The following is a 25064-nucleotide window of genomic DNA, read 5'->3' on the forward strand; positions in this document are numbered from 1 at the left end:
CATGAGGAATTAATTGTATTTGGTCTTGCTATTCATAGAGTATCAAGTGAAAATTAAACAAGATGAAACCTTTGGTAGAATGCCTTCTCAAGAAAACAAAAACATCCCTCTACAGTTTTTTATATTCTGGTTATACATTGTTTATGGAAGAAGGCTTGTCTGGAGTTTGACATTATTAGCATGTCCAAGTCTTGGGATAGATACGGGATCCAGTTATTGCCATTGAAGAGACCTTAAAAGTATGAGCACACTTAGAGAAAGGACTGTTAGTGCAAATGTCAAGTTATATCTGAGACGGTAAGCAAAATATTAAGCTTGTTTATATAAAATTTAAGATGAGAAAATGGCTTTCCTTATTCTTTTTATCTTTGAATAGCCTTGGAACTATTTTGTTCTGTTTATCTCTCATTAGTAGATTTTATATAAATTTAAATTATTCTCAGAATTTGCGCAGTTAGTAGTAAAGTACTCAGAGAATTTTTATAAAAATTAGCCTTTGTAGATTGACTTTCTTACTAGGTTTAAACCTAACTTTGAAAATAATAGTATGGTTATCTTTACGCTTTTGTTCTTTAAAATCTTGACAAAATAGAGCATGAGGTATTACACCAGGGCGCGCATCCATGAACAGTCAGAGTCCTTTCTGTTTGTCAGGTTAGGAAGTGGAGATGTAGGAAATACTGATCAGATAGGAGTATCTGATAGGCACTCAAATATTTGTTTATTGGACTGGAGCCAAAGGACATTACATTCCTTTGCATTGGTCATTGTCTTCTTCAGATAACTTCAGCTCTCTTTGGTTTTTGTGGCAGAAAAACATTAACCCTTGATTTAGAATTGTTACTGCAAGCATAAATTCATTCATGTGTTCGTTTTCATTTATTGTTTTTTACAGTACGATACATTGGTATAATTGATCATTCTATAACTTGTTTTTAAGGAATACCATTTTGACAGTTCTTTCTTTAAAGTGAAAATCATCTTTACAGTGTGTGTGCATGTGTGTGTCTATTATTGAATCTCCTGAGGCAGAGTACATCTCCTCAACAGTAAGCTCTAAGTGACGACATCATCATGTCATGGCTTCCTCCTAAATGAATAAAGGTCCACATGTGCCTCAGTGGTAAGCAATTGTCTGTCCACCAGTCTCCTTTTGCCTACAGTTTTGCACTCCTGTTTTTATTTATCCACAGTCTAAAAAATAATAAATGGAAAGTTTTAGAAATAATTTAAAAATTCTAGATAACTTTTATCATAGTATATTGTCATACTCATTCTGTTTATTGTTTTCTTACTGTGTCTAATTTATAGATTAAACTTTATCATTGTGTGTGTATATGTATATATATATATATATATATATATATATATATATATATATATGAAGAACATAGTCTCTATCAGACGTGGTGTTAAGCATTCACTGGGGGGCTTGGAATATATACCCTACAGATGAGGGGTTACTGTAGGTTTTCTGTTGTTGGTAATGTTCTGTTCTTTGACATTTGACTTCTTGGTTATGGAAAATACACAGGGTTATCCTTTGATTGTCTTGTGATATATTTTTCTCTGTTCAACTGGAACTCCATGTAGCCAACTTTTGGGATGCTATGAGAAGGTCTGTTTTTCCCTATTTTACTATGTGGACTGAATAGATTCCTCCATCTCAGTGCATTATATTGTAGTTTACACTGTGGGTAAATGTAGTACAATCGATTAAAAACAAACACAGAGTTTACTTGGGCTTTTCATGGATGTGGGATGTGGCTGTCTTTCATGAATTGGTTGACACATTTACTACTATAAAGTTTTTGATCTTTGTTTTTAGGACTATCAAGTAGAATGATACATATATGTAAGGAAAATGAGGACTAGAATGCAGGCCAAAAGCTAAGACTAAGTAGCAGCACGTTATCTGATAGACAAGTGTGGTTTGGCTTGGTGATGCCTGGTCCTGTGCAGTCCCTTGTGACCTTACTTTCTCTTTTCATACATAGCTGTCATTTGGTGATCAAATAGCCTGACTTTACACTTTTATATTTTGGAAAGGAGGATACAGTCTTTTCTGTTCAATTTGTGTATAATATTTTCTCAAAGGAATTACGTGAATGTCCTTATTGCCCCTTGCCTTGGCACTGAACATTCATAATCTTGAGAGAAACACTTTTACTTAGGATCTGAGACTTGAGAGTTCAATCCGTAACACAATTAACTGGACTCTAATGGTGCTAATAGTTCCATTTCTTTAATAGTTTTCTCATGTTTAGGGTGTGTGAGGATATAAGTAGAAACTTAAGGGAGCTGATTTGCAGTGGGTTCAGATGCAGGGATCAGGGGCTGGGGATTTAGCTCAGCGGCATTGGCGCCTGCCTTGAAAGCAGGCAGTGCTGAGTTCAATCCCTGGTACCAATAAAAAGGAAAAAGGAAAAAGACGTCAAAAAAAAAAAAAAAAAGATGCAGGGATCTACAAAGTCAGGAAATACAATAAACATAGTTTTAAATAGTATACTACTTTCAAGTACCATGTTTGGTATAATTTAACCTCAGCATCTTTTCAGGTGAAGTTTCCTCTAATTTTAAGCTGTGGATATAGTTACTAATCTGATAGTAGTGTGATAAATAAGAGTCAAAAAACCTGAACACACAGGGAAAGTATTTTGGTTATTAATAGAGCATGTTATTGAAAATAGCATGCATAGAATTTTAAAACTATGCAGTACCTTTTTACCTAAAAATATGTTTGTCCTGTGTATTTTGAATTCTCAGACACGTTGTATTTTGTTTCTGTTTAACATTTCTTTTCCTTTCAACTGTCAGGGATAGTGATAGAATAACTTTGTACAGACAACAAAGAGCCTAGACAGCTGACAAGCAGCCGCATTGGGTTAAGGATCTGGGCAGTTTGGAAGTACAAGGATAATGAAAGGCAGGTGATGGAATGGAGGATGGAGTAGTTGGCTGGCTGGCTGGCTGTCTCTTTTCACTCTGGCAGCTGGCTGGAGACACAGTTGAAGCCTTGCTCTTGTTTTGAGTGAAGATCGTGGAAGGTTGATAACTCTAGTGTAACAGTACTATTTTAATGATTCTAGTGGTTCTTTAATACTTGATAACAGTAACTTTTTTCTTATGTATGCTAATTCCTCTTGAATTTGTTTACGCAGTAGAATTCATAGTGCTGCATATAAATGGATTTCACTTTTCTAGAAAAATTTAGAAAAATTAAAAATGAAGTTCAAACTCAATACTGTTGGGCAAGGCTACATTAGTGAAAACTAAACATATCTGCCACATTAAAATGTTGCTCTTTGTTAAAACAGAGATGTTTAGTGATTAAAAAGACTTCTAAACTGTATAAAAGTATTTAGAACAAGCATGGTGGTAAACAGTGTACATAACCCAGGCAGGAAAGAAAGATTCACAGGGCATAAAAACCTCATGACAAGTTGTTAATTTTCTATAATTGAATCTTAATTCATGAGATTAAAGACAGACATAAGACTAATTGTGATAGTGAAGGCATCGTTTCCTTTTGCTGGGATGAAATTTAAGTGCTGGTGGAGTGAATAGATGAGGTACTGGAACCTGTGTCCCAGAAGCTGCTGAAATAAATTTGAGATCCATAGGGCTGCATATAAATGAATTTTCACTTTGTATTTTTAATACTTTCCCCTTACAGCTTAGAAAAATGTTATGAAGGGAAACTAGTAGTTCTGGGGTTTTCCTCCACGGCTTGTGCAGTCCTTTCCTTCTGTGTACCTCAAGGGAATGGAATCTCGTCCCTAATGGCAAAACAGTGCAGGCATGGACAACACATTTGTGGGGCAGTGGTGTTCGGTGTATTCTTTTCAAAAAGACAATTACAGAAATTACGATTTTGAGAAAGATAGTCACCAAAAGTGGCAAAAAGAAAAAATTTAGTGTTAAAAGTTGCTATCCAAACTGAGTGCACTGGTGGGTTGCCAGGGGGAGAATGCTCATGTATGCATGTAGTTGAAGCTTAACTATTTCTGGGCAGGATGATGCTGAGTAAAGTAATGAAAGGTAGCAGACTTGATGGGAAGAACACTTGCTTTGTAGTAAGGGAGATGTGGATTGGATTCTTATTTTAGTGCTTCCTTCCTTGTGACCTAGGGCAAATTACTAAACTACTCTGAGTCTCAGTGACATCAATTGAGATAACTTGTGTCTAGTGTCTGTCATTGTTCATTTCCTCCCCCCCATTGCTTCCTGGGAGTGCATATACTTTGTACAGCATATATTGTCCCACGTAGCTAGGCTCTCCATTGAAAGCCTACCTAAAACTCTTGAGTAGTTTTAGGAACTTCTCCTCAGCTCCAGTGTCCTGGCAGCAGAAGGGCTACAAAATCCTGGTAGCTAAAATAATGGTGTCCACTTGCTTGAGTTTTAAGGAGCAGCTACCTAGCTTTTGTCTTTTGAATACAGACAAATACTATTGATTCTGGTTGAATTTGTTTTAAGGTTAGTTTTAATGTGAAGGTTTTAGGGGGTAGTGGATCTTACATGGATTCAAGGGAGACCCTTCCTGGTGGAGGGAAAGAATAGGAGGTAATAGGAACACTGGCACTGCTCTTATCCAGCAATATAATATTGCTAAAGATGGGAAGTATACAGACAGGTCTGCATTTGCTTTTTTATACATTACATACTAATTGGGTACACATTTTTTAATGCTTTGAAGTTGTGAAAAGTTGTCCTGCCTGCATTACCAAAGGATGGCTGCCTGTCCTGTATATGCCATTTATTTAGAGTACTACATCAGGAAAATACAGACCTCAGAGAGACCTTTGGTTTGTCCCCAGTGTGTCAGTGAACATTTCCTTCCTACTTCTGAATGATTTGCTTTTGCCTTTGTGCCTCGGCAGGTTTTTTTCTCTCTGTTTAAACAAGGATTAATAAATACTTCCTTTAGTTGAGCTGTGACTGTTTTACATGGGTTGGTGATTGTAAAGCTTTTCTGAGCAGGTGTGGAGCATGAATAGGCTTTAATTTCATTTTTTGACTTACACTTTTAAAACAAGATCTTCTGCAACAAATGGTGAAATTCTATGTCCATACTCTTTTTCAGTCAATAGTTAATGGTTTTTCCATACTTCCCAGCTGCTTATCATGGGCACAGCTGACAAAACCAGAAGAGCTTTTCCAGTAAGGTGAGCTGAGCTGGCGTTCGAGTAGGACAAAGGGCTTTGGTAGAATTAGAGCTTTGACAAAGTGAACAAATGTAAAGGCAGCTGGAAACTTGAGTGTTGCCAACCAGGAATATATTTCAAGATTTTGAAGTTTCCAAAACATGTGTGTACTTAAGAAAACTAATCTAACAACTTGTAGATTGATAGATTTTCCTGTTTTAAAAGTTTCTTTGTGTGGCTTTAAAAAATGTTTTTCATAACTTTGAATAGTTTACTTTCTCAGGGAACCTTACTATCTCAATTTATTTTTGAGGTTCTTTACCCATGTGTTCCTGCCAATGCTCTCTCACCTCATTGGTTTATAGCAGGTTCATTTATCTTTAGTTGGTAAGACTTTTTTTAAAAGGAAGCATTTGCCTTTTGTTGTATTATTTATGATACTGATAGTGAGCACTTAAGTAGAGTTCAAAGGGCGGTGGTTCTGATTCTTGAGAGTATTTCTTTTCTTTAGCGACTTATGTCTGAAAATAGCTTTCTACTATAGATGGGCCATCTATGTTTTCCTCATATCAACAAATGGCTAATATCAGTAATGAGATACAGTTAATATACTGTCCTAACCAAACAACATAGTTACATAAGTTGCCTGAAAACTAGGAATGACCATTCCGTGTCCTCTAACATGTGTTGTTGTGCTGGAGAATATTACAATTATTTCAACTAATATTCCTTCACTAGACAAGTTAATCCCATATTTTAAATGGAGAATATAAAGAAAAAAATGATAAAATAATCCCTGTATGAGCGTTATATAGTAGAAAAGTGCTAGTCTTTGAATTAACTGGGTGGTGTTCTTTCAGTTAAAAGCACTTAAATGCTCCTCAAATGTATTTAAAATTAGTTTAAATTAATGACTTGTCACAGTTACAATTTGAAAAACAAAATGACCTATGAAACCATCTTTTTTCCCCTCTTTCCACTTGGAAAGATGAAACGATTTACATTTCAAAACATTACTTGGTAAGGGTAACTCCTTGAAAAACCACTACTGTATTAGCTGAACACCTCCTACATACTAGTGTGCTCTTTAAAGATATAAGAAACAGTCTGCATTTACATTGTCCTCTCAATTTGGGATATATTTGGAGTGATTTGGAGGTGACATCCTAGTTCCAAAAGAGACATGGTTGAAATACTCATGACAGACCTGCATGATACTGCAGTGACAGTAGTGATAATAGTAAGTGCCACGTAATGCTCTAATTGTTTTACCTCTTTCTTTAAAATATTAACATTGTACGATAAGGCTACTGGGTCAGAGACATTGAATGACTCGTCTATGGTTACTTAGCTGGTAAATGAATAAGCAGCCACCAAGCCCAGAATGGTGGCTGAAGAATTGATGCCTTTAACCACTTTACTGTGTAGTGACTGAAAGTTTTGAATTTTCTTGGGATTAGTATTATACATTGGAGATTTTGCTACTTAGAAACCTTAGAATAGAAACCCATAGTGCATACATGGAATTAGAAGTAATTATGAAATTTAAAAACCCAACCAAATTGTGAAATTCTGAACTTGGAACTTGGTTCTTTAGCCACCAGAAAGACTTTGACTTGTCTTTTAAGTATTTCAGATGAGCAGGTTTTCATTCTTTATTTAAAAGATCTTGTAATGCACTTTGGCATATTGGGGCACATGCTCCCAGGCTCATTTAGGGAGAAGAAATGACAGAAGAGATTGAAAAAATCAACCAGGTGTGGTGGCACATGCCTGTGATCTCAGCACTCAAAAGGCCAAGATAGCAGAATTACTGTGAGTTCAGCGCCAGCCTGAACTACGTAGTGAGATCCTTGCTTTAAAAAAAGCTACCATCCCTCAGTGAAGTCTTGGTCTGTTTTTCCTTCTTCAAGGCAGTCTCTGTGGCTCCTCTGATAATCAGTGCTCATCCTTTCAGGAACATGTTCCCTCATCAAAGACTTGTTTTCTTGATGCAATACTTGTGTACTGAAGGACAACTATACTTTTTTAGGAGGTCTTTTATTTTTGATGTTTCTGAGGTAGAGTCTTGCTATGTAGTTTAACTGTCCTCAAAACTTGCAGCCATCCTTCCACAGTAATGGGATTACAGGTGTGTGTCACCATGCCTGGCTCTTGGAGCTTTAAGAACTTCACAGTGTAACAATAGCTCGCGAACATGCCATGATTCTAAGAGTAAATGCATTTGGACAGTGTCTCATGGAGGGGGAAATAAAAGTTTAAGAGTCTCAGAATACAGTTTTGACAGATTTAATTCTATTCTGTACCTGTTTTCTGTCTTACAGTATTGGCCTGCCTGTATAACTATCAGTGTTTTCAGTATAGGATGTGGCAGGCTACAGATATATCTTGATCAGGACATGCTAGGCTGAGAAAAATTTCAAAACTGCATGCCGTGTATGTACTACACCCTCGGTGTACAAAAGGGTACGTGTAGTTTTAGATCTGGGAACAAAAACGCAGGTCCTTTGGCTAATCTCATTCTATAAAAGAGAATGTGCCATTAATGACATTTTCTTAGGGCATCCATAGTGTAAAGCAGATTGGAATTTTCCTTTCTTCCATCCTCCTTGCCACTGAGCTTGCTTTCTCCTTCATCTTTATTCTGTGTCTCCTTTCTCTTGATTCTGTCAACTGCTTGCCTGTATGCCAGTCACTCTCCTCACCCTATGGGACAGCCCACCTTCCCTAAAATATTCAGGAGCAGTTAGTCTGCTATAATGACTAGCATGTTATATTTCAGAAGCTTTGTTTGTTTTATTTTCTGTTACTGAGAATTGAACCCAGGGCTTTCACATTGTGCTATACCCTCAGCTCCCACCCTCACCTTTTATGGTCTTGCTTAGTTGCCTAGGTGAGAACTTTCCATCTGCCTACCTCAGCCTCCCATAATATTAGGCTTGCAGGTATCAGATTTTACAGGTCTGCTTCTACTACAAATATGCTGGCCTTCAAGATTACATTTCTTTCTGTGTAGTCAATTTTTTTGTTATAACTGGATAAATTATTTAAGTCAAGGTTCTGAAGACTGGGAAGTTCAAAATTGAGGGGGTAGATCTGGTGAGTGCCTCATGCTGAGTATTATTAACATGGCAGAAGGGCAAACAAGCATTTGTACATATGATAGAAAAATTGACTGAACTCATCCATTTTACCAGGAACTCACTCTCAGGGTAACTCTTAACTCTCCTGTGAAAATGGCATTAATCTATTCATGGGGGCAGACCCATTGTTACCTAATTATCTCTTTAGGAGTCTCATCTTGGTCTAGGGATATAGTTCATCAGCACAAGCACCTGCCTGGCAAGCACAAAGTCCTGAGTTCGATTTCCATTACCACCAAAATGAAAAAAAAAAAAAAAAAGAGAAACCAAGTTTCATCTTGTATTGTTTTGGTGGTGATTTTCACCATAAGTTTGGGAGGGGACATTCAAACAATAACACTTTTGATAGATGGATATATCTTTTTAATATTGAAAATTCATTGAAAGTAGAAAGTTGATTGAAATTGACAGGGTGATGAGCAGTACATAAAATTTATACATATTTATGTGTAAATGTTTTAGACTTCAAAGCTGTATTTTCAAGTAGTTTTGATGAATTTGGAGTGGGTCCATCACTTTTGCTGATTGTTCCATTATAAGTATATAGATTAGGAAGCAGCAGATGATAGTTACATACTACATACATGCATCCATTTGATTTCTCTCTTACCTTTTATCCTCTAAAATGATGTTTGTGATAGATGTGCCTCCACTAGAATACAATCTTTTTTTTTTTTTTTATCTTTTTGAGACAGGGTCTTGCTATGCAGTTCAAGCTGGCCTTGAGCTCAGTTTGTAGCCCAGGCTGGTTTTGAACTCACGACGATTCTTCTTCCTCAGCCTCACTGAGTACTGGGATTACAGGCATGAGCCACCACGCCCAGCTAGAATACAATCTTGTAATTTTTTCTGATTATATGAAAAATTGATGTTTTATGGGGTTCTTCCCATAGAAGCTTGTAAAGAAGCAAAATACCACAGTTAAGTTTGTTGATAATACAGGAATTATCACCTTCATAGTTTGGCAGCATGAATGCATGTAATGCTTGTATTCACATCCTATATCATGATATAGTATGAATAATGTATATGCTCTTAACTAGCCTTTTAATTTTCAGTCTTTTGTTGTGACTTTCCATGTTAATATGATCTGAAGTGGCTAAATTGTGTTGTACTTTATATGTGTCATGGTTGGTTTCTCCGTAGCCTTTCAATAGGTAGTTTACAGGTTTTCTCTTTGAACAGTTGTACACTAAGTATATTGGCATATTCATCTTGCCCACTTAATTTGAGAATAAATTTGTACAAGTGGAATTACTTATGTATTTTTGCAAATATAATTATACTTTAGCAATATATTTTGAAGCACACAGTTTGGTGTAGTCTGCATTCCCATAGAACTGATGATTTGCCCCTTGAAGCATTTAAACTGTGCTCTACTAGAATAAATGTACTGAGCATTCAGATTTATAGGCCAAAATGCCTATTCTTAGACTTTAAGGCTATTTAGTGTGTTTTTAAATAGTTTTTAAAAATTAAATTATTACCTTTTTCAAAAAAATATGCTATTATTTTGCAAGGGAGATTAAAAACTAGATAACCACCCTTATTGTGTGATACATAAAATGGAAACCTATATTAAAATAAAACAGATGTATAAAACAGGTGTATAAAATAGATATATAAAATAGAAACCTATGTTAAAATACTAACCTATGTTAAAAGTCTGGAATGTTCGTGTGAGTCATGAGGAAGGAAAGTTATTGACTGACTGGTTGCATTTTGGCTAGGTAAGGACCTCTTTTAGTTTGAAGGATATCACTGTATGTCAGTGCCTGCTAGATTAGATTATTTCTGTTGCCAAGCAGAATGATAGAGATAGGAGACAAAGTAATACAGATTGAGAGAAAAGGCAAGCGTTGATGATTAAAGGAAAATCTCAAAAAAAAAAAAGGAGAAAGAAAACCTCTCCTTCAGTTTTGGGGTCCTTTCACCACAGAGAGTGCTGGTGAAGTGTCTGCCTCCTAAGTCCTCCTCCTCTTGGTGCATCCCAACTTGTGTTGCTCACCCTTGTGCAACTGCTCATTTCTTGCTCCCAGGTCACTGGGCCATTTGGTTTCTTCTTAGGGGCTAGGAGTAAGGAGTCAGCCAAGTCTTGTCTGGATAGGCTCTGGCACCCACTGCATCAGAAGAGTTCCCTGGGCTTCCAAGCCACATTGATCTCTTTCATTATTGACTGCTTGATTTATGCCAGTGCTGACTGAATCCTAGGAATGCAGAGCTGACTCAGACCCTTCCCCATCTGGCAGCTCACTGAGTAGAAAGCAAGTCAGCCTCAAAGAATGTAGCTTGATTGACAGCACATTAAGTACATTCCAAATGGTGTGTATGAATGAGTTATCTATTCTTCCTGGGGATCTCTGAAAGCTTCCAAAAGAGAAGGCAGAACTTGGACTCAGTAGTGGGAAATGAAAGGAACTGACAAGCAAATATTTTTGGAGAGGGAGAGATGGTAGCTAGAGGATGGAAAAATGTTTTAGGCAGCAGATAAAGCTTGTACAAGTTTGGAGGTATGAAACAGTTTTTATAATTCAGGTTACTCAGCACAGCTCCTATGATTGACCACCAGTATTAGAGGAACATGGGGGAGGAGGTGATATGACACAGGCAGACCAAACCACAGCATCAGACCGTGTGTTGATTCTCTGGGGACAATAGAGTGCCATCACAATGCTTTAATTAGCCATGTTCAATTTATGGGCACAGCCATGATGATCAAATAAAAGCCAGTTGTGATCATTTCAAGGTGTGAAGAAACCGCATTTACAAGTTAGGGAACACGCTAATAAGCAGTAGTACTAGAGGGAGTAATACGTCTACAGTGTGACTTATCCTGTCAGCGGTGCTATTGCATCCCGGAAGGTAAGCAGAAAGAATCCTTTACTAGAGGGGCCCCTGTCAGACAGGTTGTGTAACTGCTTATTGCTGAGCACAGATTTTTGAAGAAAGTCCACCTGACTGCAGAAAACCTAATGGAAGGATACATGTAAGGGTAGCACAGAGTGTCTTCTTGTACAGCATTCCCCAAGATGCAGACAGCACGCTATGGGCAGGTAAAAAGAGACAGCTAAGAAGCCATTTGCTGTGCATTTATTTTGTTTCCCATTCATACCTACATATAGATGAGGTTCTGTCAAAGTGTCATTTTTGAATACTAAGTTAAGCAGTATCAGAGTTAAGATAATGATTGATTAAATGAGCACATGGCTAGACACATGGTAATAAAGATCAGTAAATACTAAATTAATTTGTTTTAAAATTTTATTTTAAAAAAGGTAAAACTAAACAAAACAGAACAAAGCAGATCAGAAGAAAACAATGTAAGAGACACAGATTTTAAAGCAAGACAATAGGCAATCATCACTACCATATCTTTTTCTTCAAAGTAGCTGTTTGCTTCATCATGCATTATATAATTGATTCTCATAAACTGTGTAGGAGAAGTTCTATGCATGCATGAGTCTTTAAATGTATACCTATCCTTTCTATATTGGAAAAACAAAACAAACAAACAAAAAAAAAAACACACTCTTAGAAAAACATGAAACAAAAAAGACATAACAATAGCAAAGAGCCCAAAACACTGATAATACAGGCCTTCAAAACAAGGTGGTAGGAGCATAACTGGGGTTGTTATTTTACATACTGATTTTTAGAGTTCCTCAGATCACCATACAATAATATACACAATTGTTCCAATCCTATGAATGTTTCTTCATCTGAGAACTGTGTATTTATCTCAGATGCCCATTTGTGGAATGGGTCTTTGAATTTTGGGGATCTGATTTTTAAAAAATTCTTTATATGTTCTAGACAGAAGTCCTTTGTCTGAGGGACAGTTAACTGATGGAATGTTAACTATTTTGTTCCAAGAACTTACAGAATTTGTAGCATAATCATCTTAGCTATCCTAAGTATGTTTATATAATTTAGATATTCTTTTTCTTTCATTTTCCCTACTTTTTTCATTTAATCAGATTCTTATCCTTTCACTGTATTTATTGAGTTTTTTGTTATCTTATGTATTCTTACCATTTCTTACACTAGAGAGACTATACGTATTTACACATGAGAGTTTGATTTATTTCACTTATGAGTATGGTCTCGAGCTGCATCTATTTACTTATAAATATCTCAATGTGATCATTCTTTGTAGCTGAGTAGTACTCAGTTGTATAAAAATAGCACAACCTTTTTATCCTTTGCTCAGTTGATGGGCATTTAGGTTGTTTCCAAGGTCTGGCTATAACAAATTCTGCTGCTATAAACATGGGTGCACATATATTATTGTGGTATGATGTTTTCAGTTCTGGGAAATGAAATAGCTGGATCAAATGGGACTTCCATTCCCAGCTATTTGAGGTCCAGACTGACCTCTACAGTGGTTGCACCAGTCTATACTCCCACCAACAGTGCAGAAGAGTTCCTTTTCCCCCCGCAACCTCTCCAGCATTTGTTGTTGATAGTTTTCTTGATCCTGGCCATTCTTTCTGGAGTGAGAGGGAATCTTAGTGTTGTTTTAATTTGCGTTTCTCTAATGACCAATGCTGTTGAACCTTTTTTGATGTATTTATTTGCCATTTGTATTTCTTCATCTGAGAACTGTGTATTCATCTCAGATGCCCATTTTTGGAATGGGTCTTGAATCTTTGGGATCTGGTTTTTAAAAAATTCTTTATGTGTTCTAGACAGAAGTCCTTTGTCTAAGGGATAGTTGACTAAGATTTTTTTACCAATTTGTGGGTTTTCTTTTTGCTATGTCGGAGATTTCTTTCAAAATGCAAAAAACATTTAATAGGACGTGATCACTGATTCTGTGAAGTATTTCATGAGCAGTTTGATTTCATCATTCTGTAACTGATTCTGTGAAGTTTGATTCTTGTTCATGAATTCTCTACCTACCTCTGTGTCTTCAAGATTTTTACCTACTTTGTCCTCCAACAGGTTTAGTGTTTCTGTTTTAATATTTAAATTTTTGATCCATTGAGACTTTAGTATGGTGACAGTCATGGGTCTGCTTTTAGTTGTTGGCATATGGCAAGCCAATTTTTCTAGCACCATTTATTAAAGAGACTATTTTTCTTCCAGTGGATGTGTTTGGCCCCATTATCAAAGATAAAGTGGCTGAGTGTGTTTGTAGTTGTAATTGTATTTCTAATCTATTCCATTGATCTTTGGTTCTGTTTTTATTCTAGTACCATGTTGATTTTATTACAGTAGCTTTGTAGTATAACTTCAAGTCAGGCATTGTGATGCCTCGTGCCTTGCCTTTGTTGCTTAGAATTTCCTTTGCTATTCTAGGTTCCTTCTGGTTCCAGATGAATTTTAGGAGTGATTTCTCTAGATCTGTGTGGTATGCTAGTGGCATTTTGATTGGGATTGCATTAAATCTGTATAACAATATTGGGAGAATGGCCATTTTCACAATGTTTGTTCTTCCTATTCATGAACAAGCGATGTCTTTCCATTTCTGAGGTCGTTGATTTCTTTTTTTTCACGGTATTATAATTTTCCCCGAATAGATCTTTTACTTCTTTTGTTAGATTGATTCCTAAATATTTCATTATATTTGGATGCTGTTGAGAAGGATGTGACTTCTCTTATTTCTCTCTTAGTGACTTTGTTGTTAGTGTATAGGAATGCTATTGATTTTTGAGTGTTGACTTTGTATCCAGCTATCTTACTGAATGTATTTATTAGACCTAGGAGTCTTTCCAGGGAGTTTTGGGGGTCTGCTCTGTAGAGTATCATGTCACCTGCAAGTAATGATAATTTAACTTCTTTTCCTATCTTTACTCCTTTTATTTCTCTTTCTTATCTAATTGCTCTGACTAGTATTTCCAGCACTATTTTAGGGTATAAGCTTTCAACTTTTGGCCATTTGGTTGTCATAGATGGCTTTTATCATATTGAGGTAAAGACCATCTATTCCCATTTTCTGTAAGGTTCTTATCATGAATAAGTGTTGGACCTTATCAAAAGCTTTTTCTGCATCTATAGAAATGATCATGTGGTTCTTATTTTTGGCTCTATTGATACATAGATTACATTTATTGATTTGCATATGTGGAGCCATCCCTGAATTACTGAGATGAATGTCACGTGGTCATGGTGAATAATCTTCTTGATGATTTGCTGCATTGTTTGCCAATATTTTATTGAGAATTTTTACATCTATGTTCATTAGGGAGATTGGCCTGTAGTTCACTTTTTTGGTTGGGTCTCTTTCAGGTTTTGGTATTACAGTAATAATTGCTTCCAGGAATGAGTTAGGGAGAATTGCTTCCCTTTCAACTTCATTGAAGAATTTGAGAAGTGTTAGCGTTAAATCTTCCTCTGAATTTCTTACAGAATTCCAGTGAATCCGTTTGGACCTGGGCTTTTTTTTGTTGGTAAGGATTTAATTACATTTTCAATTTTGTTAATTGAAATTTGGTTATTCAGAAAGATTTACATCTTCTTGACTCAGCTTTGGTAATTCATATGTTTCTAGAAATCTGTCCATTTCTTCTGTGTTATCAAGTCTGTGAGAGTAGAGATTTTTGAAATAGGTGTTGATAATCTTCTGTATTTCCACAGGGTCTGTAGTAATTTCACCCTTTTCATTCCTTACGGCATGAATTTGAGTTTTTCTTTCCTTGTGTTAATAAGGTTGGCTAGGGAGTTATCAATTTTATTTATTCTTTCAAAGAACCAACTCTTTGATTCATTCATTCTTTGTATTGTTTTCTTAGTCTCTGTTGCATTGATTTCTGCTCTAATCTTTGTAATTTCCTCCCTTGTTTTGGCTTTGGACTTGTTCTTCTTTTTTTTTTAGATGTTTGAGATGTAGCATCAGGTTGTTAATTTGTGTTTGGTCCATTTTCCTGATATGGGAATTCACCACAATAGGTTTTGCTCTGAGGACTGTTTTCATTGTGTCCCACAGGTTCTGGTAAGATGTAGTTATTTGTATTTTCCTTTGCTGTAGATATTGTTTACTTTCTTTAATTTACTCTGTGACCCACTGACTGCTCAGGAGTGTATTATTCAATTTCCATGTGTTGGTGGGGTATTTGCAGTTTCTTTTGTCATTAAGTTCTAGTTTCATGGTGCTATGATCTGATAACATGCTTCGAACAGTTTCAGTTCTTTTGCATTTATTTAAGCATGTTCTGTGGGCTAGTATATGAATAGAAGAATGTATATTCTGATGTTGTTGGGTGGAATACTTTGTATATGTCCACCAAGTCCACTTGTTCACAGGTGTGATTCAGTTCTGTTTTTTCTTTGCTGATTTTCTGTCTGGTTATCTGTCCCTTGGTGTCAATGGTGTGTTAAGGTCTCCTGTTATAATTGTGTTACTGCTAATTTGGTTTTTCATTTTGTTAATACTTGCTTTATATAACTGGGTGCTCTGGAATTTAGTGCATATATATTTAAGATTGTTATCTCTTCCTCTTGAAGTTTTCTCCTGACTAGTATGTAGTGACCTTTATTTATCTCTTTGGATCATTCTTGGTTTGAAGTTCACATTGTCTGCAAACATAATAGCTACCCCTGCTTTTTTGGGGGGTGATCCTGTTGGATGGAGTATTGTTTTCCATCCTTTGACTTTCAGTCTATGAATTTCCTTTTGAGTTAGATTGGTTTCTCGTATACAGGCAATGGTTGGATGTTGTTTCTTGATCCATTCTGCCAGTCTGTTTCTTTTAATTGGTGAATTGAGGCCATTTACGTTAATGGTTATAACCGATACATGTTTGTTTAATTTTGACATGTTATCTTTCTGCTGTTGATTCTTTACCTTTCCACTCTGTTTAATTGTCTGCCTTGCTTAGTGGTTTTTTCCTATGTCTATGTGGAATGTCTTTCCGTATTCTTTTCAGGGTTGATTTGGTGGTCATGAAGTTCTTTAGCTGTTCTTTCCATCTGTTTTGAAGGACAGTTTTGTATGGTACATCAGTCTGGGTTGGAAGTTGTTTTCCTTTATTATCTGAAATAGTTCACCCTATGCTCTTCTTGACTTCATTGTTTGTATTGAGAAGTCTGATGTGCTTCTGATAGGCTTTCCTTTATAGGTGATCTGTCTTTTCTAAGAGCGTTTAATATTCTGTTCTTATGTTGGATTTCTGGGATGGTGATTATTATATGTCTGGGTGTAGTTTTATTTTAATTACAGTTATTTGGAGTTCTATGTGCTTCACTGATCTGTATGTCAGTTTCCATTCTCATGTTTGAAAAATTTTCAGCTGTCACTTCTGTAAATAGCCCGTTGATGTTTTTTGTGTTATTATCTTCCTTTTTGTTTATACTTTAGTTGTTTTTCTTTGTATCATCTTGCAGCTATTGAATTATTTCCTGATTTTTTGTTATTTTTAAAAGATCTTTCCTTTCCTGTTCACTAGTTGCAACCTTATCTTTGAGGTCTGAAATTCTGTCTTCACTTTTGTTGAGGTGATTTTACCAACTTTTGAAGGAATTTTTGATTTCCTTTATATCTCTTTGAATCTGTTTCATGCATTGTTTCTTTCTTATTGTTCATTCAAAGTTTCTATCTTTTTTGCATTGTTCCTCTAGTTTTTTAACTATGTCTTCTTTAGATGTGTTCAGCATTTCTTTTACCTGGGAGATTATTTCTGATCTGAGTTCTTTTATAGCTTCCCGTAGTTGTTTCTTTACTTCAGTTGTTATCATTTCAGGAATTTCAGGGGTATAGCTTACATTTTCTTCTGTGTCTGTGTGTCCTGGGCTTGCTTGGATTGGGCTGGAAGTTTGCGATTGCATTTTGCTCTTTCGTTTTGTCAGTTTTCTGTATTTCCAGGTTTTGAGTGATGTTCCAAAGCTTCCCTATGTGCTGGGAATCACCTGGCCCACTTTTCGCTCCCAGGACAGACTGCAGGCAACTGCTGCTCGCTGGACGTGGCCCATTTTAGGCCCTCAGGGACTTCGCGTGTATCCTCTGTGATTTGGAACGCTGAGCATGGTCTTACTGCCTTGGAATGATGGTTGCAAAGCTTCCCCGTGCACTGGGATTCAAGTTTGCCTCCTGGGACTGAATTTAGGCTCCTGTTAGCTGCTTGGAGGTCACTGGGCGTGGCCCAATTCTAAATTGATTTTCTTGAAACCTGACTTTCAAATAAAAGTTGAAAAATTAGAAAAGACTTGGTTAAAAATTTCTGTGCTTTTTGATTTGGCAGGAAAGATTTAGAATTTCTACTATGTAAATTAAGACATTTTATTCTTTTGATCTTTTCACCAGAGTCTATAAGTAAAACACAGTAAGCCATGGGCTGTATTAGTAATCTAATATTAAAGCATTCTCAGAGAATTTATTTCTTTATAAAATTATTCAGAGGGAGTAAATTGCTTTATCTGGTGATGGTCAGTGTGCTGTTGACTTTGAATGGCTTATTAAATGCTGCATTTTTTTTGAGGGGATGTTGATGGAATACTTTCTAAATCAGTATATTGTTTGGAAACTAAATCCTAGAACATTTGTAACTTTTCTGGCAGTGGGTTGGGAACTGAAGGGTACTGTGTCACTGAGCTGCATCCCCAGCCCTTTTACATTTTTTATTTTTATTTTTAAATTTTGGGTTAAGGATTAGCTAAATTCTCTAAGTTGGCCTTGAATTTAAGTTGTTCCTGTCTCAGTGCTCCAAGTAGATTGGATTACAGGTCTTCTTCATAAGTCTGTGAGTCAGAAGATACAGTCTGTGGTGTTGCACACCTGTAATCTCAGCACTTAGGAGTGTTGCATGCGTTTGAGGCCAGCCTGGATTATATAGTGAGTTCAAGGCTCATCTGAACACTGTCTCAAAAGAAAAGAAGAACCCAAAACAAAACAAACAAAAAGGTACATCTTGTATTTCAAGGCAGACAGGATGTGGTGGACCAGAAAGCTGGGTTAGGTTTCTTAGGAAACTCTGCCATATCCAAGGTGTGCACTTTGTGTGTACAGATACTCTTCTACTTAAAGGATCATGCTCCAAGAGACATCTACCCTGAAGTGAAAACATTAAGTCAAAAAATGCATTTAATACACCTACCAGACATCACAGCTTAGCAGTGCAGTAGACTGCAGAGTGCTACTTGTTCACAGTTGTGATTGTGCGACTGACAGGGAGCTGGAGCTCATTGCTGGTTCCTGCATTTGCCCCCGACACCAGTATTGCATTATATACTGTTTTCCTCCGAAAAGATAAAGAGTTGAAATATAGCTTCTATAGTGACTTTTGCACCATTGTAAAGTTGAAAAATCATTAAGCTGAACCATCTTAAGTCAGGGGCTATCTATATGACTTATCTCCATTATCTTCATCTTTCTTGTTTATAAAATTATCTCAGTAACACTTAAAACTCTCTTGACCTGACTGGTTTATTGTGAGAAACATTTTTATTAATCTGAATGGAATACTTTATTTAGCTTGCAAAATGCTGTACAAATGTCAGATGACAGTGTTAGTGTCAGAGTTTTTAAAAGTGGCATTATATAATGTTAAACCTAAGTCCAGTTTGCCTGGTCTAAGTAATTTAAAGAACAAAGGGGAAGGGGATATGCATAAACTAGACATTCTAAAATACAAATTTTTGGTTTAACTTTTTACTTGTCGCTTAATAAATATAGGAAGAAAATACAAGCTTTGGAGGAGACCATGAATAGTTAAAATGATCTGTTTTAAAAATAACATCCAGTTATTTCTAATTAAATTGTTGAACTGGAGATAATCTCTTATGAGTATTATAATACTCATAAATTTGTTTGCCTTTATAGAGCTTAAAAATTATTTCTGGTACCTTTCAGAGAGAATAATTATCACCCATGATTGTCCTAATAGTAAATAGTAAGGAGATCTGAAATGAAAACCTTTTAGTCTTTTTGTCAGTCTCCCCAAGTTTGTTTGTGTTACAAAGTAAGCAGATTATTTACTACTTTTGGATATTGATTTAAGCTCAATCTAAAAGCCATTAAATTGGTTCAAAGTGAATATCATATAAAAGAAATATTATGTTGATTGTAAGGTATGCCTTAAATATTTTACAAAAATGTATTTGTATAAAGCAGTAATCAAAATAATTTTTGTTGACTTTAAATATGTTGAGTTTACCACTAACAAATTTGATCTTAATCAATTTCACCTTCAGTGTTATATTAGGGAGTCAGTGGAATGCCCTGGGAAATGGCACTTGAGACTATAAATCTTCATTTCAGGAGAAAAATGACAGTTTGTTTCTGGGGTCTGCGTGTGCTATGAATGTGCTATGAATGTTCAGCTCTATAGTAGGAACCTCCACAGTCAGTAACATAGAGAGCCCATCAGTGACAGCCAAGCTGGCTTCTGGAGATGAAGTCTTCGTTGCCCTTTTAGCTCACGAACTCAGGTGTAGGAAATGGTCTCAGTGGGCCAAATCTGGTGAATACAGATTTTGAGAGGAAATACAGGAGTTTGATTCAGTTACCTAGCACAGAAAGAGAATCTAGCCATCATTTGTACAATTATTAAAGGCTTCCTTAGTCCCTCTTGCTGCCCTTTAAGTTTTGGTTACAAAACAACATATCTAGCTTTTCAGAGAATGACACTCTCTGCAGTGTCACTCTGGAATGAACTTAAGTCCCACTCCTTTACTGTGTTCCAGTTGTTGACTGGGGCATTCTTACATCAGTCTTCCTGAGCAACTCTAGGCAGGCAGTACTTTGATTGAAAACATTAAATTTGTGTGTATATATTCTTGCCTATGATTGATTTCAGAAAATTACTGGCACTACACTTCAGTTTCTCTCATATACTGAAACTTCTCTTTCTTTCTCAATTGTCTTAGTTATTTACTCCGTGCTGAGACAAAATACCTGACATCCACAACCTAAGAGAGGCTCACAGTTTGTAGAGGTTCCAGTCCATGTTGGCTGACTCCAAGGCAAGGCCTCATGGCAGAGAGAAAACAGCTCCTGGTATGGTGATGGGAAGCAGTAAGACACCATGGGAAGAGAGAGAGAAATATATCCAGGCCTCACTGACCACCTCCTCTAGCCAGACCTCACCTCTCAACATCATCTTTAGATATCAACTCAGTGGTGAATACCTTCACTGATGAGCATCAGGTCTCCATTTTCTAGTTGCCTTTCAGAAGGCCCATGGGGCTTTGGATAGGCATCTAGCTATAAACCGTAATAGCAGTGCAGAGTCTATCTCTGTTTGAGACAGAGGAACTGTAAGATCTTCCTTTACCTTTTCCAGGATCTGGCAGCATTTACTGATTTGGGCATCAGGTTTGATGCTCCCTGTGGCCCTGGGGAGGCTGGAGTTCTCTGCTTACAAAGCCCTCAGAACTGACCTTAGTGGGGAAACATGGTCTCAGCATATATTAAAACCTCGTGTTACTTGGGCTATTTGAACAACTTTGGACATTACAGAAAGAAACTGAAGAACAACTGCAAAATTTTGTCTTGAATAAATAAAGATGCTAGTTCTCACATTCTTTCCCAAGTCCAGAGAAATGCTTATGAGAGAATATTCTCCTGTTAATGAGGAACAAAGTGGTTTGATATTTGCAATGCAAAGATGGAACAGAATACAGAGTATGGATCTGGGAGCCCCAAAGATGGCTCCTGGTGGTGGCTTTTGCAACTTCATGTTGATACCTGAACAAGGCCATATCTAGTCTAACTTTTTTTTTTTCACCTGTACACTCATTTGCTATAGATGATCTTCAGGGTTTATGGAATCCAGAGTTGAAAGTAGCTTTTGATGACCTTAATGAGTATAAAACTATGAAGTATCTTTGACAGGTAGTTTGATCACCATTTGTCTAGTTTGTTCAGTCTTTGCTTTGCATCGCTGAAGAAAGGGGGAAGAACCCTTGGTTTTCAGGGTAGTTTTAAATGAATTACGTTAGGTAGTTTTTTTGCATTATATAGAGGTCTTGCCCTCTTATTGGCCTAACTCTATATTTGTTTTATTTTACATCAAAAAATCTTCAGATGCTGAACAGTGTTATGTTAATTATTTTTCAGGTTATGGTCCTGAAGTTCTGTCAGTCCTTCTGTGGTGGGATTTCAGGCTTTTCACAATCATGCTGGCTTTCCTGAAATGTTCTAATTTTTCATTGTCACTTTTAAATAGGATCCTCAGAAAAACACACGCTACTGTGGCTGGGATGCAACCAATATAGGACGTGCTTAGAAAGTTTTAAAACTAGTTTCATTACATAGACCAGGTTAATTTTTTGTTGTTGTTTATTTATTTATTTATTTATTTTGCACAGCATCTATCTGTAACATCTGTGGTATGAATTGCTCAAAAGCAGGGTCTCACAGGTGAAGAGCTTATGTTTTTAGCCTCTGAGGAGTGCTTTATATTTATCCTTTTTGTGAGTTAATTTTGGCCTGCTGATTTGTTCTGAATTATCCAATTGCCCTGGGCATTAGCAAGCTCCTTGGGTGATTGTCTGCATGATCTTACTGATCAAGTCTTTGAGTCCATACCAAGTGGTTAATGAAAGTGTAGACCAGGACAAAGGCAAGTAGAGTCTCTTGTGGCAGCCAGCTAGAATATTTTGCTTTCTTTGCATTTTACTGATGAGGGACCCCGCCAGTAGTCCTGGGCTCCTATTGATAATTCACTTTTAATGATGGTTGTGTGTAGTTTGTCTTAGTTTGAAGCTTTAAACTCAATTTTTTCATTAAGTTATTAACTGCTTTCTTGAAAATTCTGTTTTTTTTTTTTTTTTTTTTTTTTTAATGTTTTAGGATTACTGGTGCTAGTGTCCTTGGGCTATCTTATACCGTGTTGCAGTTAGCATTTGCTGTAGTGGTCCTACGAATATCAAACCGTATCCCAACCTTACTTTTTCTTCTCTTTGCAGCCACAGTGTCTCCATGATTTCCAGACTAACCTGCACTGTGTTTGGTGCTAAAGATGAGGAGGAAACCTTTTAAAGTTAAGGTTTCCAATCTTTTTCCAGAGGTACAAGTATATGCCAAAGTTTTTCGAAAGACATTAATTTTTGATAGTATTCTGAGGGGAGATAAAGTTTAAAATTCATAAGGAGAAATACACTGAGGTGTTATTTCAGTAATTTTTAGGAATATTATTGATCAAAATGTATCATTTAGAAAATAACGGATGTATAGATATTGTTGAGGTAAGTTTAAAATGCAAATAGAATTCATCTCCCATATAACTAGTAAAAAAATTGTAGAGCTTGAGAGATATGTTGCTCAGTGGCAGAGGGCTTGCCTAACACATGCAAGGCCCTAGGTTCAATACCCAAGATTGAAAAAACAAATGAAATTAGCGTTAAGTTTTAATGAAATAATGCTACATCAGAAATATTCCATGTCAAAGTTGGAGATGAGAGCAGACTATATTTACATATTTTGTACTTTGTAACTTGTGCTTTGTAATAGAATTTTCTTACTTGCATCAATTTATGACCTTCTGTTAGTTTGATGTATTACAAAAAAGCTTTAGTAATAAGTATGTTTCAAAATAATATCAAGTACCCAAATGTCCCACTAAGCCAAGCATTTTATTAGTTGGCAAGACCAAGCTCATCTCTCCCTGCTGCCATTTCTTTTGTCCTTTTTCCTAATTGCCTTCTCCAAAGTACATGCATATGATATGCTTACATGTGCATGTACACAATTACCTGCTGTCCTCTTCACCCCAACTCTCAGGGTAAAAGGGTTGGAAAAATACCATTAAAGTCATAAAATGAGACAAAATCCAAGGAGTTATTTCCTTTATTCTATGACTCTTAAAATATCCTTTATGTATAATATGTATATCTTGCACATAGGTAGTAATGGGTAGGTATTTCTGTTCATGGGATGCTGTTTAGTGTAGTGTCAAGCAACTGTAGAGCGTATACTTTGAAAGACCTTATTTATGAGGCTTAGAAAAAATGACTATAAAACCAGTTATATTACAATGAAGGAAAGAAGGGTTCACTGGTGAGAATGATTTTTTGGATGTATTAATAAATGCTTGAATTTTATAATTATTAGGTACATTAGATGTTTTAAACTAGTATGCTCGCTTCAACAGCACATATACTAAAATTGGAACGATACAGAGGAGATTAGCATGGCCCCCTGTGAAAGGATGACACAAATTCGTGAAACGTTCCATAAACTATGTAGTAGTTTGCCACCATAGTGTATCACTCATTAGTTAGAATTTTACTTTAGATTTTTTCCTTCCAGTTTGTGTAAAGCCTTTTATTTCTTGAAGTATAGACTTAATTCAAAGCTTTTCCAATGTGATTGTACTTTTTTTAATCATTAAGAAAATATAGGAAATGATATATCCAAAAGTTTATCAAATGGAGTATCTTCAATGACTTTCTTCAGAGAACAACATATTGTATAGTTTCGAGATTACAGTGTTCTAGGGCTATGTATAGAAACTGGAATTCAGGGCTGGGGATTTAGCTCAGCGGTGTAAGCGCCTGCCTTGCAAGCAGGCAGTCGTGAGTTCGATCCCCGGTACTGATAAAAAAAGGAAAAAGACAAAAAAAAAAAAAATAGAAACTAGAATTCTAGTGGAGTTCAATTTTGTTGAATACATCAGGTTTTTGTACCTTACTGGGTTAAGTATCCAGTTGCACTCAACTTAGGAAATTCGCCTACTTCCATAATAACCATTAGTTTGTCCTTATGGAAACATTTATAATTTGCATTATTGGGTATAATATCTAGTTTATATTTCAATATAAATTATTGAGCCTTATGAAAATGAATCAATAATGATTTCACATACACCATGAGGTAGATCATGAGGGCATACAAATAAATTATAGAAAATCTTTGCTTATATGTTGATTATTTAGTTAATGTAGAGGAAAATAGATGTCTTTCAGTGGATCTTGTGATAAAATTAAAGGGGTAATTGTGCACTGTACTAAGACTAATGTGCTGTTTACAGATGATGTCATTTGCCAAGGTTATACATCTGATTTAGAGGGAAAAAAGATTTTGGATTTAATTGAAGACACATGCCTTTAATATCTTTCTGGAGGCAACACTTTCTAGTCCTCATATTGTATCTAGGCAGTTTTAAAAAACTGAGTAATTTCTGGGGAAAAGATTTTCATATTACCAAAAATCTAGAGTTTTTAAATTTAGAACTTCTTTTGGGCTATTAATGCAATTTTATTTAGGAAAATAAAATTAAAGTAGAAAATGGCCTAGGTTTCTGAACCAGGTGACTTGTGGTCAGTCTCATTACTCTAGAGAGCAGACAGCCATTGTAAACGGGAAAATTCTAATTCATATGCAGCTAGCAGCTTTACTCTTTCACAGACTAACAAGTAAGATTACTATGAGCCCTATAACTCCTTTATTTCTCGCATGGGTGCTTCATCACATGGAGACTAGAAGAGAAGGAGCCAGGGAAAAAGGAACATTTTGTCCTGAGTCTTAGAAAGCACGCTTGCAAAAGAAAAGAGAATCTTTTGAATGAAACCAAAAGGGAAAACATGCATGTAAACAAGATTCTGGAATTGTACAAAATAATGCATGTTTAGATTCTTTGTATAGGAGTTGAAAGAGCTCATGGTCAGTGTTAATTTTTATCATTAAAGGAAGCAGTTTTTAATGATGAACTCCAGAAGCGCAGCAGTCTTGTGAGTTTCTGGATAATTAAGTGATATTTTTGACATTGAGGAAATTAAATTATTTAGAAATTCAGCACTTGAAGAGTATAGTGGTTTTGTTGTTTTCTTTGTGGTATGGAGGATCAAATCATGGCTTTGCAAATGCTAGGCAAGTGCTGTGCCATGAGTTATTTTT

At 36.1% G+C, this 25064-nt stretch overlaps 1 protein-coding gene and 1 non-coding gene across 2 annotated transcripts in view; both read left to right on the forward strand.

Annotated features, from left to right (window-relative positions):
• Nucleotides 1-25064, forward strand: part of Zswim6 (zinc finger SWIM-type containing 6) — a 180957-nt gene that overhangs the window by 39680 nt on the left and 116213 nt on the right. The gene's annotated exons all lie outside the window — the stretch shown is intronic.
• On the forward strand, nucleotides 23304-23409 carry LOC111754821 (U6 spliceosomal RNA). Its single transcript, XR_002789490.1, has one exon. It is a non-coding gene; the product is annotated as a U6 spliceosomal RNA (small nuclear RNA).

The sequence above is a fragment of the Cavia porcellus genome, unplaced genomic scaffold, assembly GCF_034190915.1.
Source record: "Cavia porcellus strain 051 isolate PalLab524CR breed Dunkin Hartley unplaced genomic scaffold, mCavPor4.1 scaffold_11, whole genome shotgun sequence".
NCBI classification, from domain to species: Eukaryota; Metazoa; Chordata; class Mammalia; order Rodentia; family Caviidae; genus Cavia; species Cavia porcellus.